The sequence below is a fragment of the Lissotriton vulgaris genome, chromosome 8, assembly GCF_964263255.1.
Source record: "Lissotriton vulgaris chromosome 8, aLisVul1.2, whole genome shotgun sequence".
Taxonomy (NCBI): domain Eukaryota; kingdom Metazoa; phylum Chordata; class Amphibia; order Caudata; family Salamandridae; genus Lissotriton; species Lissotriton vulgaris.
The window spans coordinates 152482331-152500307 of record NC_141696.1 but is presented as its reverse complement, the minus strand read 5'-3'; the positions used below and the strand labels follow the sequence as shown (position 1 = coordinate 152500307).

At 43.5% G+C, this 17977-nt stretch overlaps 5 non-coding genes across 5 annotated transcripts; all 5 read right to left on the bottom strand.

Annotated features, from left to right (window-relative positions):
* Nucleotides 1-664: 664 nt before the first annotated feature.
* TRNAL-AAG (transfer RNA leucine (anticodon AAG)) lies at nucleotides 665-747 on the bottom strand. Its single transcript has one exon. It is a non-coding gene; the product is annotated as a tRNA-Leu (tRNA).
* Nucleotides 748-7230: 6483 nt separating this feature from the next.
* Nucleotides 7231-7313, bottom strand: TRNAL-CAG (transfer RNA leucine (anticodon CAG)). Its single transcript has one exon. It is a non-coding gene; the product is annotated as a tRNA-Leu (tRNA).
* A 4098-nt stretch (nucleotides 7314-11411) lies between these two features.
* TRNAL-CAG (transfer RNA leucine (anticodon CAG)) lies at nucleotides 11412-11494 on the bottom strand. The gene has a single exon. It is a non-coding gene; the product is annotated as a tRNA-Leu (tRNA).
* Nucleotides 11495-15607: 4113 nt separating this feature from the next.
* On the bottom strand, nucleotides 15608-15690 carry TRNAL-CAG (transfer RNA leucine (anticodon CAG)). The gene has a single exon. It is a non-coding gene; the product is annotated as a tRNA-Leu (tRNA).
* Nucleotides 15691-17704: 2014 nt separating this feature from the next.
* Nucleotides 17705-17787, bottom strand: TRNAL-CAG (transfer RNA leucine (anticodon CAG)). Its single transcript has one exon. It is a non-coding gene; the product is annotated as a tRNA-Leu (tRNA).
* Nucleotides 17788-17977: the final 190 nt, after the last annotated feature.

The window sequence follows — 17977 nt, the reverse complement described above, 5'->3', positions numbered from 1 at the left end:
TTGCTGGATACAAGAGAGCAGACCTTGTTTCAGATCAACTGTCCCTAGCAGGGAACGTCTGAGCACATGCAGTCTTTTGCTCTCTAGCCCCTGGTCTGGGACTCACCCTCACTGGCTGAGGCGTGAAGTTCTGCATACCAACGTTGCATAGATGGTACGTTTGTGGTCGGTTTGGGATGGGTGGGAGGTCAAAAGCAGGGAAAAGTATGTCGCCTTCACTTCTAGTTTCCTCTTCTAGGCCTACCTGCCGTTCACTCACTCTGTCTTTGTTTCATTCTCTCCTTCCTCAACACCCCTTCTCACTCACTCGCTCTATCACTTGTGCTCTTTCCCCTTGCTCTGCATTTCATAGTGGAAACATCTCTTGAATGGAGCATTAGAAAATGAGGATACATAAAATAAACAATCTACTTATTGGAAACCAAAAATATCACAAGACTGAAGGTAACCCATTTCATTAATAAAAGGGACTTTTTAAGCATCCCCCAAAAAACACATAAAACACCACGAGTGCTAGAAGAATATTATACGAGCTTGAAGACAGAATTGGGCAAATTCATTTGCAGTTGAAACTGAAGTTTGTTACTTATTCAGATATTATATGCACTGCCAATTTTTAGCTGAGATTCTAAAAGAACTCAGAGACAAAATGGACTTAAAGTTTTGTCAGAAGTGGGATTCGAACCCACGCCTCCAGGAGAGACTGCAGCCTTAACACAGCGCCTTAGACCACTCGGCCATCCTGACCACATGTTGCTTGATCATCTACAGAGAGGGAAAGATATTGTGAACCAAAAAAAGCACACATCTTAGGTCATGAGTGGCTAGAGCAAGAAAAAAACTCACTGCACTTTTCCAAGTAGACAACCATATAAGCCCATGTGAGGGAAATGATCTGATTTTTTCTCTCTCAAGAAAAAAGTAGAGTTAACACACAAATGTCAGAAGTGGGATTTGAACCCACGTCTCCAGCAGAGACTGCGACCTGAATGCAGCGCCTTAGACCACTCGGCCATCCTGACTTGCGTTTGTGGAACCTTCCACAGGCCAGACAGCCATGCAAGTGGGGTACCGAAAAGGCATGCCCTCAATTTATTTATCCTATTATATGTACTTCCAACAGATCTTTGAACAATCCATAGAGAGCAGTACCTATGAAGAACTCTTTAGACCTTTAAGGCGTACAAAGAGAAAGTGCTATTCACCAGCCACTTGAACGGCCCAAAGCTGCTTTGAAATTGAGTCAACAGCCACCTCTTGGCTAGCTAACGCAAATTCAACAAGGAATTTCAATGTCACAACATAGGGTGGAATACGCAAATCTAAGCAGCCCCTGATCACAGCCCTGAGGAAATTGCCGTAAGTGTGCTGAAGTCCGACTGTCTACCAGATGATAGGCATTCTTCCATATTTGCATGGCCTGTCTGGCCAGGGCATACAAGAGCATGACTCTTCCAGATGAGCTCTTACATGGGTCCTATGCTCATATAGTAAGGACTGCACTTTGTCAGCAAGACTTTATACAACCAAAATATATGAGAAACCCCTGCTCTCTTGACTAGATGAGGACGGAATCACGTCCCAGGTGAAGACCAACAGATGCAACTTCCATCAGATGTTAACCTAATAAAGGAGATTATATCTCCAAAAGTCACGTCAGATGTGGGATTCGAACCCACGACTCCAGAGGAGACTGCGGCCTAAACAAAGCACATTAGACCACTCGGCCATCCTGACAGTGCAGAGTCTTAAGAAATGTATAAAAGTCACTCAGAAATTTCTGCCTCCATGCAAGCCTGATATAATTTAAACCTTCAAACACAAGGTGCAACTTTATGCACAGGACAATAAACACAGAAGATCACATGTGAAAGCATTTCATTTCACAGGTGTACAATTTTTATGCTTTTAGAATACCTCATACCTCTCACCAGCTATTTAGGGTCCTGTATCCTACTCACAAAATTACCTTGCCTGCGACCTCTCTCTCTACACAAACAACTACTGCACAGGAAGTAGGAAGGCAGAAGGTGGGGCATATTATGCAAATGTATGCTGTCATTGTGCCTTGCAGATTCATGCAGGATTTCTAGATCCTTGCTGGATACAAGAGAGCAGACCTTGTTTCAGATCAACTGTCCCTAGCAGGGAACATCTGAGCACATGCAGTCTTTTGCTCTCTAGCCCCTGGCCTGGGACTCACCCTCACTGGCTGAGGCGTGAATTTCTGCATACCAACGTTGCATAGATGGTACGTTTGTGGTCGGTTTGGGATGGGTGGGAGGTCAAAAGCAGGGAAAAGTATGTCGCCTTCACTTCTAGTCTCCTCTTCTAGGCCTACCTGCCGTTCACTCACTCTGTCTTTGTTTCATTCTCTCCTTCCTCAACACCCCTTCTCACTCACTCGCTCTATCACTTGTGCTCTTTCCCCTTGCTCTGCATTTCATAGTGGAAACATCTCTTGAATGGAGCATTAGAAAATGAGGTTACATAAAATTAACAATCTACTTATTGGAAACCAAAAATATCACAAGACTGAATGTAACCCATTTCATTAATAAAAGGGACTTTTTAATCACCCCCCAAAAAACACATAAAGCACCACGAGTGCTAGAAGAATATTATACGAGCTTGAAGACAGAATTGGGCAAATTCATTTGCAGTTGAAACTGAAGTTTGTTATTTATTCAGATATTATATGCACTGCCAATTTTTAGCTGAGATTCTAAAAGAACTCAGAGACAAAATGGACTTAAAGTTTTGTCAGAAGTGGGATTTGAACCCAAGTCTCCAGGAGAGACTGCGGCCTTAACACAGCGCCTTAGACCACTCGGCCATCCTGACCACATGTTGCTTGATCATCTACAGAGAGGGAAAGATATTGTGAACCAAAAAAAGCACACATTTTAGGTCATGAGTGGCTAGAGCAAGAAAAAAACTCACTGCACTTTTCCAAGTAGACAACCATATAAGCCCATGTGAGGGAAATGATCTGATTTTTTCTCTCTCAAGAAAAAAGTAGAGTAAACACACAATTGTCAGAAGTGGGATTTGAACCCACACCTCGAGAAGAGACTGCGACCTGAACGCAGCGCCTTAGACCACTCAGTCATCCTGACTTGCATGTGTGGAACCTTCCACAGGCCAGACAGCCATGCAAGTGGGGTACCGAAAAGGCATGCCCTCAATTTATTTATCCTATTATAAGTACTTCCAACAGATCTTTGAACAATCCATAGAGAGCAGTACCTATGAAGAACTCTTTAGACCTTTAAGGCGTACAAAGAGAAAGTGCTATTAACCAGCCACTTGAACGGCCCAAAGCTGCTTTGAAATTGAGTCAACAGCCACCTCTTGGCTAGCTAAAGCAAATTCAACAGGGAATTTCAATGTCACAACATAGGGTGGAATACGCAAATCTAAGCAGCCCCTGATCACAGCCCTGAGGAAATTGCCGTAAGTGTGCTGGAGTCCAACTGTCTACCAGATGCTAGGCATTCTTCCATATTTGCATGGCATGTCTGGCCAGGGCATACAAGAGCATGACTCTTCCAGATGAGCTCTTACATGGGTCCTATGCTCATATAGTAAGGACTGCACTTTGTCAGCAAGACTTTATACAACCGAAATATATGAGAAACCCCAGCTCTCTTGACTAGATGAGGACGGAATCACATCCCAGGTGAAGACCAACAGATGCAACTTCCATCAGATGTTAACCTGAAAAAGGAGATTATATCTCCAAAAGTCATGTCAGAAGTGGGATTCGAACCCACGCCTCCAGAGGAGACTGCGGCCTAAACACAGCGCCTTAGACCACTTGGCCATCCAGACAGTGCAGAGTCTTAAGAAATGTATAAAAGTCACTCAGAAATTTCTGCCTCCATGCAAGCCTGAAATAATTTAAACCTTCAAACACAAGGTGCAACTTTATGCACAGGACAATAAACACAGAAGATCACATGTGAAAGCATTTCATTTCACAGGTGTACAATTTTTATGCTTTTAGAATACCTCATACCTCTCACCAGCTATTTAGGGTCCTGTATCCTACTCACAAAATTACCTTGCCTGCGACCTCTCTCTCTACACAAACAACTACTGCACAGGAAGTAGGAAGGCAGAAGGTGGGGCATATTATGCAAATGTATGCTGTCATTGTGCCTTGCAGATTCATGCAGGATTTCTAGATCCTTGCTGGATACAAGAGAGCAGACCTTGTTTCAGATCAACTGTCCCTAGCAGGGAACGTCTGAGCACATGCAGTCTTTTGCTCTCTAGCCCCTGGCCTGGGACTCACCCTCACTGGCTGAGGCGTGAATTTCTGCATACCAACGTTGCATAGATGGTACGTTTGTGGTCGGTTTGGGATGGGTGGGAGGTCAAAAGCAGGGAAAAGTATGTCGCCTTCACTTCTAGTCTCCTCTTCTAGGCCTACCTGCCGTTCACTCACTCTGTCTTTGTTTCATTCTCTCCTTCCTCAACACCCCTTCTCACTCACTCGCTCTATCACTTGTGCTCTTTCCCCTTGCTCTGCATTTCATAGTGGAAACATCTCTTGAATGGAGCATTAGAAAATGAGGTTACATAAAATTAACAATCTACTTATTGGAAACCAAAAATATCACAAGACTGAATGTAACCCATTTCATTAATAAAAGGGACTTTTTAATCACCCCCCAAAAAACACATAAAGCACCACGAGTGCTAGAAGAATATTATACGAGCTTGAAGACAGAATTGGGCAAATTCATTTGCAGTTGAAACTGAAGTTTGTTACTTATTCAGATATTATATGCACTGCCAATTTTTAGCTGAGATTCTAAAAGAACTCAGAGACAAAATGGACTTAACCTTTTGTCAAAAGTGGAATTCGAACCCACGTCTCCAGGAGAGACTGCGGTCTTAACACAGCGCCTTAGACCACTCGGCCATCCTGACCACATGTTGCTTGATCATCTACAGAGAGGGAAAGATATTGTGAACCAAAAAAAGCACACATCTTAGGTCATGAGTGGCTAGAGCAAGAAAAAAACTCACTGCACTTTTCCAAGTAGACAACCATATAAGCCCATGTGAGGGAAATGATCTGATTTTTTCTCTCTCAAGAAAAAAGTAGAGCAAACACACAATTGTCAGAAGTGGGATTTGAACCCACGCCTTGAGAAGAGACTGCGACCTGAACGCAGCACCTTAGACCACTCGGCCATCCTGACTTGCATTTGTGGAACCTTCCACAGGCCAGACAGCCATGCAAGTGGGGTACCGAAAAGGCATGCCCTCAATTTATTTATCCTATTATAAGTACTTCCAACAGATCTTTGAACAATCCATAGAGAGCAGTACCTATGAAGAACTCTTTAGACCTTTAAGGCGTACAAAGAGAAAGTGCTATTAACCAGCCACTTGAACGGCCCAAAGCTGCTTTGAAATTGAGTCAACAGCCACCTCTTGGCTAGCTAAAGCAAATTCAACAAGGAATTTCAATGTCACAACATAGGGTGGAATACGCAAATCTAAGCAGCCCCTGATCACAGCCCTGAGGAAATTGCCGTAAGTGAGCTGGAGTCCAACTGTCTACCAGATGCTAGGCATTCTTCCATATTTGCATGGCCTGTCTGGCCAGGGCATACAAGAGCATGACTCTTCCAGATGAGCTCTTACATGGGTCCTATGCTCATATAGTAGGGACTGCACTTTGTCAGCAAGACTTTATACAACCGAAATATATGAGAAACTCCAGCTCTCTTGACTAGATGAGGACGGAATCACATCCCAGGTGAAGACCAACAGATGCAACTTCCATCAGATGTTAACCTGAAAAAGGAGATTATATCTCCAAAAGTCATGTCAGAAGTGGGATTCGAACCCACGCCTCCAGAGGAGACTGCGGCCTAAACACAGATCCTTAGACCACTCGGCCATCCTGACAGTGCAGAGTCTTAAGAAATGTATAAAAGTCACTCAGAAATTTCTGCCTCCATGCAAGCCTGAAATAATTTAAACCTTCAAACACAAGGTGCAACTTTATGCACAGGACAATAAACACAGAAGATCACATGTGAAAGCATTTCATTTCACAGGTGTACAATTTTTATGCTTTTAGAATACCTCATACCTCTCACCAGCTATTTAGGGTCCTGTATCCTACTCACAAAATTACCTTGCCTGCGACCTCTCTCTCTACACAAACAACTACTGCACAGGAAGTAGGAAGGCAGAAGGTGGGGCATATTATGCAAATGTATGCTGTCATTGTGCCTTGCAGATTCATGCAGGATTTCTAGATCCTTGCTGGATACAAGAGAGCAGACCTTGTTTCAGATCAACTGTCCCTAGCAGGGAACGTCTGAGCACATGCAGTCTTTTGCTCTCTAGCCCCTGGCCTGGGACTCACCCTCACTGGCTGAGGCGTGAATTTCTGCATACCAACGTTGCATAGATGGTACGTTTGTGGTCGGTTTGGGATGGGTGGGAGGTCAAAAGCAGGGAAAAGTATGTCGCCGTCACTTCTAGTCTCCTCTTCTAGGCCTACCTGCCGTTCACTCACTCTGTCTTTGTTTCATTCTCTCCTTCCTCAACACCCCTTCTCACTCACTCGCTCTATCACTTGTGCTCTTTCCCCTTGCTCTGCATTTCATAGTGGAAACATCCCTTGAATGGAGCATTAGAAAATGAGGTTACATAAAATTAACAATCTACTTATTGGAAACCAAAAATATCACAAGACTGAATGTAACCCATTTCATTAATAAAAGGGACTTTTTAAGAACCCCCCAAAAAACACATAAAACACCACGAGTGCTAGAAGAATATTATACGAGCTTGAAGACAGAATTGGGCAGATTCATTTGCAGTTGAAACTGAAGTTTGTTACTTATTCAGATATTATATGCACTGCCAATTTTTAGCTGAGATTCTAAAAGAACTCAGAGACAAAATGGACTTAAAGTTTTGTCAGAAGTGGGATTCGAACCCACGCCTCCAGGTGAGACTGCGGCCTTAACGCAGCGCCTTAGACCACTCGGCCATCCTGAACACATGTTGCTTTATCATCAACAGAGAGGAAAAGATATTGTGAACCAAAAAAAGCACACATCTTAGGCCATGAGTGGCTAGAGCAAGAAAAAAACTCACTGCACTTTTCCAAGTAGACAACCATATAAGCCCATGTGAGGGAAATGATCTGATTTTTTCTCTCTCAAGAAAAAAGTAGAGTAAACACACAATTGTCAGAAGTGGGATTTGAACCCACGCCTCAAGAAGAGACTACAACCTGAATGCAGCGCCTTAGACCACTCGGCCATCCTGACTTGCATGTGTGGAACCTTCCACAGGCCAGACAGCCATGCAAGTGGGGTACCGAAAAGGCATGCCCTCAATTTATTTATCCTATTATAAGTACTTCCAACAGATCTTGCACAATCCATAGAGAGCAGTACCTATGAAGAACTCTTTAGACCTTTAAGGCGTACAAAGAGAAAGTGCTATTCACCAGCCACTTGAACGGCCCAAAGCTGCTTTGAAATTGAGTCAACAGCCACCTCTTGGCTAGCTAAAGCAAATTCACCAAGGAATTTCAATGTCACAACATAGGGTGGAATACGCAAATCTAAGCAGCCCCTGATCACAGCCCTGAGGAAATTGCCGTAAGTGTGCTGGAGTCCAACTGTCTACCAGATGCTAGGCATTCTTCCATATTTGCATGGCCTGTCTGGCCAGGGCATACAAGAGCATGACTCTTCCAGATGAGCTCTTACATGGGTCCTATGCTCACATAGTAAGGACTGCACTTTGTCAGCAAGACTTTATATAACCGAAATATATGAGAAACCCCAGCTCTCTTGACTAGATGAGGACGGAATCACATCCCAGGTGAAGACCAACAGATGCAACTTCCATCAGATGTTAACCTGAAAAAGGAGATTATATCTCCAAAAGTCATGTCAGAAGTGGGATTTGAACCCACGCCTCCAGAGGAGACTGCAGCCTAAACACAGCACCTCAGACCACTCGGCCATCCTGACAGTGCAGAGTCTTAAGAAATGTATAAAAGTCACTCAGAAATTTCTGCCTCCATGCAAGCCTGAAATAATTTAAACCTTCAAACACAAGGTGCAACTTTATGCACAGGACAATAAACACAGAAGATCACATGTGAAAGCATTTCATTTCACAGGTGTACAATTTTTATGCTTTTAGAATACCTCATACCTCTCACCAGCTATTTAGGGTCCTGTATCCTACTCACAAAATTACCTTGCCTGCGACCTCTCTCTCTACATAAACAACTACTGCACAGGAAGTAGGAAGGCAGAAGGTGGGGCATATTATGCAAATGTATGCTGTCAATGTGCCTTGCAGATTCATGCAGGATTTCTAGATCCTTGCTGGATACAAGAGAGCAGACCTTGTTTCAGATCAACTGTCCCTAGCAGGGAACGTCTGAGCACATGCAGTCTTTTGCTCTCTAGCCCCTGGCCTAGGACTCACCCTCACTGGCTGAGGCGTGAATTTCTGCATACCAACGTTGCATAGATGGTACGTTTGTGGTCGGTTTGGGATGGGTGGAAGGTCAAAAGCAGGGAAAAGTATGTCGTTTTCACTTCTAGTCTCCTCTTCTAGGCCTACCTGCCGTTCACTCACTCTGTCTTTGTTTCATTCTCTCCTTCCTCAACACCCCTTCTAACTCACTTGCTCTTTCCCGTTGCTCTGCATTTCATAGTGGAAACATCTCTTGAATGGAGCATTAGAAAATGAGGTTACATAAAATTAACAATCTACTTATTGGAAACCAAAAATATCACAAGACTGAATGTAACCCATCTCATTAATAAAAGGGACTTTTTAAGCACTCCCCAAAAAACACATACAACACCACGAGGGCTAGAAGAATATTATACGAGCTTGAAGACAGAATTGGGCAAATTAATTTGCAGTTGAAACTGAAGTTTGTTATTTATTCAGATATTATAAGCACTGCCAATTTTTAGCTGAGATTCTGAAAGAACTCAGAGACAAAATGGACTTAAAGGTTTGTCAGAAGTGGGATTCGAACCCACGCCTCCAGGAGAGACTGCGGTCTTAACGCAGCGCCTTAGACCACTCGGGCATCCTGAGCACATGTTGCTTGATCATCAACAGAGAGGGAAAGATATTGTGAACCAAAAAAAGCACACATCTTAGGCCATGAGTGGCTAGAGCAAGAAAAAAACTCACTGCACTTTTCCAAGTAGACAACCATATAAGCCCATGTGAGGGAAATTATCTGATTTTTTCTCTCTCAAGAAAAAAGTAGAGTAAACACACAATTGTCAGAAGTGAGATTTGAACCCACACCTCCAGAAGAGACTATAACCTGAACGCAGCGCCTTAGACAACTCGGCCATCCTGTCTTGCATTTGTGGAACCTTCCACAGGCCAGACAGCCATGCAAGTGGGGTACCGAAAAGGCATGCCCTCAATTTATTTATCCTATTATAAGTACTTCCAACAGATCTTTGAACAATCCATAGAGAGCAGTACCTATGAAGAACTCTTTAGACCTTTAAGGCGTACAAAGAGAAAGTGCTATTAACCAGCCACTTGAACGGCCCAAAGCTGCTTTGAAATTGAGTCAACAGCCACCTCTTGGCTAGCTAAAGCAAATTCAACAAGGAATTTCAATGTCACAACATAGGGTGGAATACGCAAATCTAAGCAGCCCCTGATCACAGCCCTGAGGAAATTGCCGTAAGTGTGCTGGAGTCCAACTGTCTACCAGATGCTAGGCATTCTTCCATATTTGCATGGCCTGTCTGGCCAGGGCATACAAGAGCATGACTCTTCCAGATGAGCTCTTACATGGGTCCTATGCTCACATAGTAAGGACTGCACTTTGTCAGCAAGACTTTATACAACGGAAATATATGAGAAACCCCAGCTCTCTTGACTAGATGAGGACGGAATCACATCCCAGGTGAAGACCAACAGATGCAACTTCCATCAGATGTTAACCTGAAAAAGGAGATTATATCTCCAAAAGTCATGTCAGAAGTGGGATTTGAACCCACGCCTCCAGAAGAAACTGCAGCCTAAACACAGCGCCTTAGACCACTCGGCCATCCTGACAGTGCAGAGTCTTAAGAAATGTATAAAAGTCACTTAGAAATTTCTGCCTCCATGCAAGCCTGAAATAATTTAAACCTTCAAACACAAGGTGCAACTTTATGCACAGGACAATAAACACAGAAGATCACATGTGAAAGCATTTCATTTCACAGGTGTACAATTTTTATGCTTTTAGAATACCTCATACCTCTCACCAGCTATTTAGGGTCCTGTATCCTACTCACAAAATTACCTTGCCTGCGACCTCTCTCTCTACACAAACAACTACTGCACAGGAAGTAGGAAGGCAGAAGGTGGGGCATATTATGCAAATGTATGCTGTCAATGTGCCTTGCAGATTCATGCAGGATTTCTAGATCCTTGCTGGATACAAGAGAGCAGACCTTGTTTCAGATCAACTGTCCCTAGCAGGGAACGTCTGAGCACATGCAGTCTTTTGCTCTCTAGCCCCTGGCCTGGGACTCACCCTCACTGGCTGAGGCGTGAATTTCTGCGATACCAACGTTGCATAGATGGTACGTTTGTGGTTGGTTTGGGATGGGTGGAAGGTCAAAAGCAGGGAAAAGTATGTCGCCTTCACTTCTAGTCTCCTCTTCTAGGCCTACCTGCCGTTCACTCACTCTGTCTTTGTTTCATTCTCTCCTTCCTCAACACCCCTTCTCACTCACTCGCTCTATCACTTGTGCTCTTTCCCCTTGCTCTGCATTTCATAGTGGAAACATCTCTTGAATGGAGCATTAGAAAATGAGGTTACATAAAATTAACAATCTACTTATTGGAAACCAAAAATATCACAAGACTGAATGTAACCCATTTCATTAATAAAAGGGACTTTTTAATCACCCCCCCAAAAAACACATAAAGCACCACGAGTGCTAGAAGAATATTATACGAGCTTGAAGACAGAATTGGGCAAATTCATTTGCAGTTGAAACTGAAGTTTGTTACTTATTTAGATATTATATGCACTGCCAATTTTTAGCTGAGATTCTAAAAGAACTCAGAGACAAAATGGACTTAAAGTTTTGTCAGAAGTGGGATTCGAACCCACGTCTCCAGGAGAGACTGTGGCCTTAACACAGCACCTTAGACCACTCGGCCATCCTGACCACATGTTGCTTGATCATCTACAGAGAGGGAAAGATATTGTGAACCAAAAAAAGCACACATCTTAGGTCATGAGTGGCTAGAGCAAGAAAAAAACTCACTGCACTTTTCCAAGTAGACAACCATATAAGCCCATGTGAGGGAAATGATCTGATTTTTTCTCTCTCAAGAAAAAAGTAGAGGAAACACACAATTGTCAGAAGTGGGATTTGAACCCACGCCTCGAGAAGAGACTGCGTCCTGAACGCAGCGCCTTAGACCACTCGGCCATCCTGACTTGCATTTGTGGAACCTTCCACAGGCCAGACAGCCATGCAAGTGGGGTACCGAAAAGGCATGCCCTCAATTTATTTATCCTATTATAAGTACTTCCAACAGATCTTTGAACAATCCATAGAGAGCAGTACCTATGAAGAACTCTTTAGACCTTTAAGGCGTACAAAGAGAAAGTGCTATTAACCAGCCACTTGAACGGCCCAAAGCTGCTTTGAAATTGAGTCAACAGCCACCTCTTGGCTAGCTAAAGCAAATTCAACAAGGAATTTCAATGTCACAACATAGGGTGGAATACGCAAATCTAAGCAGCCCCTGATCACAGCCCTGAGGAAATTGCCGTAAGTGAGCTGGAGTCCAACTGTCTACCAGATGCTAGGCATTCTTCCATATTTGCATGGCCTGTCTGGCCAGGGCATACAAGAGCATGACTCTTCCAGATGAGCTCTTACATGGGTCCTATGCTCATATAGTAGGGACTGCACTTTGTCAGCAAGACTTTATACAACCGAAATATATGAGAAACTCCAGCTCTCTTGACTAGATGAGGACGGAATCACATCCCAGGTGAAGACCAACAGATGCAACTTCCATCAGATGTTAACCTGAAAAAGGAGATTATATCTCCAAAAGTCATGTCAGAAGTGGGATTCGAACCCACGCCTCCAGAGGAGACTGCGGCCTAAACACAGATCCTTAGACCACTCGGCCATCCTGACAGTGCAGAGTCTTAAGAAATGTATAAAAGTCACTCAGAAATTTCTGCCTCCATGCAAGCCTGAAATAATTTAAACCTTCAAACACAAGGTGCAACTTTATGCACAGGACAATAAACACAGAAGATCACATGTGAAAGCATTTCATTTCACAGGTGTACAATTTTTATGCTTTTAGAATACCTCATACCTCTCACCAGCTATTTAGGGTCCTGTATCCTACTCACAAAATTACCTTGCCTGCGACCTCTCTCTCTACACAAACAACTACTGCACAGGAAGTAGGAAGGCAGAAGGTGGGGCATATTATGCAAATGTATGCTGTCATTGTGCCTTGCAGATTCATGCAGGATTTCTAGATCCTTGCTGGATACAAGAGAGCAGACCTTGTTTCAGATCAACTGTCCCTAGCAGGGAACGTCTGAGCACATGCAGTCTTTTGCTCTCTAGCCCCTGGCCTGGGACTCACCCTCACTGGCTGAGGCGTGAATTTCTGCATACCAACGTTGCATAGATGGTACGTTTGTGGTCGGTTTGGGATGGGTGGGAGGTCAAAAGCAGGGAAAAGTATGTCGCCGTCACTTCTAGTCTCCTCTTCTAGGCCTACCTGCCGTTCACTCACTCTGTCTTTGTTTCATTCTCTCCTTCCTCAACACCCCTTCTCACTCACTCGCTCTATCACTTGTGCTCTTTCCCCTTGCTCTGCATTTCATAGTGGAAACATCCCTTGAATGGAGCATTAGAAAATGAGGTTACATAAAATTAACAATCTACTTATTGGAAACCAAAAATATCACAAGACTGAATGTAACCCATTTCATTAATAAAAGGGACTTTTTAATCACCCCCCCAAAAAACACATAAAGCACCACGAGTGCTAGAAGAATATTATACGAGCTTGAAGACAGAATTGGGCAAATTCATTTGCAGTTGAAACTGAAGTTTGTTACTTATTTAGATATTATATGCACTGCCAATTTTTAGCTGAGATTCTAAAAGAACTCAGAGACAAAATGGACTTAAAGTTTTGTCAGAAGTGGGATTCGAACCCACGTCTCCAGGAGAGACTGTGGCCTTAACACAGCACCTTAGACCACTCGGCCATCCTGACCACATGTTGCTTGATGATCTACAGAGAGGGAAAGATATTGTGAACCAAAAAAAGCACACATTTTAGGTCATGAGTGGCTAGAGCAAGAAAAAAACTCACTGCACTTTTCCAAGTAGACAACCATATAAGCCCATGTGAGGGAAATGATCTGATTTTTTCTCTCTCAAGAAAAAAGTAGAGTAAACACACAATTGTCAGAAGTGGGATTTGAACCCACACCTCGAGAAGAGACTGCGACCTGAACGCAGCGCCTTAGACCACTCAGTCATCCTGACTTGCATGTGTGGAACCTTCCACAGGCCAGACAGCCATGCAAGTGGGGTACCGAAAAGGCATGCCCTCAATTTATTTATCCTATTATAAGTACTTCCAACAGATCTTTGAACAATCCATAGAGAGCAGTACCTATGAAGAACTCTTTAGACCTTTAAGGCGTACAAAGAGAAAGTGCTATTAACCAGCCACTTGAACGGCCCAAAGCTGCTTTGAAATTGAGTCAACAGCCACCTCTTGGCTAGCTAAAGCAAATTCAACAAGGAATTTCAATGTCACAACATAGGGTGGAATACGCAAATCTAAGCAGCCCCTGATCACAGCCCTGAGGAAATTGCCGTAAGTGTGCTGGAGTCCAACTGTCTACCAGATGCTAGGCATTCTTCCATATTTGCATGGCATGTCTGGCCAGGGCATACAAGAGCATGACTCTTCCAGATGAGCTCTTACATGGGTCCTATGCTCATATAGTAAGGACTGCACTTTGTCAGCAAGACTTTATACAACCGAAATATATGAGAAACCCCAGCTCTCTTGACTAGATGAGGACGGAATCACATCCCAGGTGAAGACCAACAGATGCAACTTCCATCAGATGTTAACCTGAAAAAGGAGATTATATCTCCAAAAGTCATGTCAGAAGTGGGATTCGAACCCACGCCTCCAGAGGAGACTGCGGCCTAAACACAGCGCCTTAGACCACTTGGCCATCCAGACAGTGCAGAGTCTTAAGAAATGTATAAAAGTCACTCAGAAATTTCTGCCTCCATGCAAGCCTGAAATAATTTAAACCTTCAAACACAAGGTGCAACTTTATGCACAGGACAATAAACACAGAAGATCACATGTGAAAGCATTTCATTTCACAGGTGTACAATTTTTATGCTTTTAGAATACCTCATACCTCTCACCAGCTATTTAGGGTCCTGTATCCTACTCACAAAATTACCTTGCCTGCGACCTCTCTCTCTACACAAACAACTACTGCACAGGAAGTAGGAAGGCAGAAGGTGGGGCATATTATGCAAATGTATGCTGTCATTGTGCCTTGCAGATTCATGCAGGATTTCTAGATCCTTGCTGGATACAAGAGAGCAGACCTTGTTTCAGATCAACTGTCCCTAGCAGGGAACGTCTGAGCACATGCAGTCTTTTGCTCTCTAGCCCCTGGCCTGGGACTCACCCTCACTGGCTGAGGCGTGAATTTCTGCATACCAACGTTGCATAGATGGTACGTTTGTGGTCGGTTTGGGATGGGTGGGAGGTCAAAAGCAGGGAAAAGTATGTCGCCTTCACTTCTAGTCTCCTCTTCTAGGCCTACCTGCCGTTCACTCACTCTGTCTTTGTTTCATTCTCTCCTTCCTCAACACCCCTTCTCACTCACTCGCTCTATCACTTGTGCTCTTTCCCCTTGCTCTGCATTTCATAGTGGAAACATCTCTTGAATGGAGCATTAGAAAATGAGGTTACATAAAATTAACAATCTACTTATTGGAAACCAAAAATATCACAAGACTGAATGTAACCCATTTCATTAATAAAAGGGACTTTTTAATCACCCCCCAAAAAACACATAAAGCACCACGAGTGCTAGAAGAATATTATACGAGCTTGAAGACAGAATTGGGCAAATTCATTTGCAGTTGAAACTGAAGTTTGTTACTTATTCAGATATTATATGCACTGCCAATTTTTAGCTGAGATTCTAAAAGAACTCAGAGACAAAATGGACTTATCGTTTTGTCAGAAGTGGAATTCGAACCCACGTCTCCAGGAGAGACTGCGGTCTTAACACAGCGCCTTAGACCACTCGGCCATCCTGACCACATGTTGCTTGATCATCTACAGAGAGGGAAAGATATTGTGAACCAAAAAAAGCACACATCTTAGGCCATGAGTGGCTAGAGCAAGAAAAAAACTCACTGCACTTTTCCAAGTAGACAACCATATAAGCCCATGTGAGGGAAATGATCTGATTTTTTCTCTCTCAAGAAAAACAGTAGAGCAAACACACAATTGTCAGAAGTGGGATTTGAACCCACGCCTCGAGAAGAGACTGCGACCTGAACGCAGCGCCTTAGACCACTCGGCCATCCTGACTTGCATTTGTGGAACCTTCCACAGGCCAGACAGCCATGCAAGTGGGGTACCGAAAAGGCATGCCCTCAATTTATTTATCCTATTATAAGTACTTCCAACAGATCTTTGAACAATCCATAGAGAGCAGTACCTATGAAGAACTCTTTAGACCTTTAAGGCGTACAAAGAGAAAGTGCTATTAACCAGCCACTTGAACGGCCCAAAGCTGCTTTGAAATTGAGTCAACAGCCACCTCTTGGCTAGCTAAAGCAAATTCAACAAGGAATTTCAATGTCACAACATAGGGTGGAATACGCAAATCTAAGCAGCCCCTGATCACAGCCCTGAGGAAATTGCCGTAAGTGAGCTGGAGTCCAACTGTCTACCAGATGCTAGGCATTCTTCCATATTTGCATGGCCTGTCTGGCCAGGGCATACAAGAGCATGACTCTTCCAGATGAGCTCTTACATGGGTCCTATGCTCATATAGTAGGGACTGCACTTTGTCAGCAAGACTTTATACAACCGAAATATATGAGAAACTCCAGCTCTCTTGACTAGATGAGGACGGAATCACATCCCAGGTGAAGACCAACAGATGCAACTTCCATCAGATGTTAACCTGAAAAAGGAGATTATATCTCCAAAAGTCATGTCAGAAGTGGGATTCGAACCCACGCCTCCAGAGGAGACTGCGGCCTAAACACAGATCCTTAGACCACTCGGCCATCCTGACAGTGCAGAGTCTTAAGAAATGTATAAAAGTCACTCAGAAATTTCTGCCTCCATGCAAGCCTGAAATAATTTAAACCTTCAAACACAAGGTGCAACTTTATGCACAGGACAATAAACACAGAAGATCACATGTGAAAGCATTTCATTTCACAGGTGTACAATTTTTATGCTTTTAGAATACCTCATACCTCTCACCAGCTATTTAGGGTCCTGTATCCTACTCACAAAATTACCTTGCCTGCGACCTCTCTCTCTACACAAACAACTACTGCACAGGAAGTAGGAAGGCAGAAGGTGGGGCATATTATGCAAATGTATGCTGTCATTGTGCCTTGCAGATTCATGCAGGATTTCTAGATCCTTGCTGGATACAAGAGAGCAGACCTTGTTTCAGATCAACTGTCCCTAGCAGGGAACGTCTGAGCACATGCAGTCTTTTGCTCTCTAGCCCCTGGCCTGGGACTCACCCTCACTGGCTGAGGCGTGAATTTCTGCATACCAACGTTGCATAGATGGTACGTTTGTGGTCGGTTTGGGATGGGTGGGAGGTCAAAAGCAGGGAAAAGTATGTCGCCGTCACTTCTAGTCTCCTCTTCTAGGCCTACCTGCCGTTCACTCACTCTGTCTTTGTTTCATTCTCTCCTTCCTCAACACCCCTTCTCACTCACTCGCTCTATCACTTGTGCTCTTTCCCCTTGCTCTGCATTTCATAGTGGAAACATCCCTTGAATGGAGCATTAGAAAATGAGGTTACATAAAATTAACAATCTACTTATTGGAAACCAAAAATATCACAAGACTGAATGTAACCCATTTCATTAATAAAAGGGACTTTTTAAGCACCCCCCAAAAAACACATAAAACACCACGAGTGCTAGAAGAATATTATACGAGCTTGAAGACAGAATTGGGCAGATTCATTTGCAGTTGAAACTGAAGTTTGTTACTTATTCAGATATTATATGCACTGCCAATTTTTAGCTGAGATTCTAAAAGAACTCAGAGACAAAATGGACTTAAAGTTTGGTCAGAAGTGGGATTCGAACCCACGCCTCCAGGTGAGACTGCGGCCTTAACGCAGCGCCTTAGACCACTCGGCCATCCTGAACACATGTTGCTTTATCATCAACAGAGAGGAAAAGATATTGTGAACCAAAAAAAGCACACATCTTAGGCCATGAGTGGCTAGAGCAAGAAAAAAACTCACTGCACTTTTCCAAGTAGACAACCATATAAGCCCATGTGAGGGAAATGATCTGATTTTTTCTCTCTCAAGAAAAAAGTAGAGTAAACACACAATTGTCAGAAGTGGGATTTGAACCCACGCCTCAAGAAGAGACTACAACCTGAATGCAGCGCCTTAGACCACTCGGCCATCCTGACTTGCATGTGTGGAACCTTCCACAGGCCAGACAGCCATGCAAGTGGGGTACCGAAAAGGCATGCCCTCAATTTATTTATCCTATTATAAGTACTTCCAACAGATCTTTGAACAATCCATAGAGAGCAGTACCTATGAAGAACTCTTTAGACCTTTAAGGCGTACAAAGAGAAAGTGCTATTCACCAGCCAC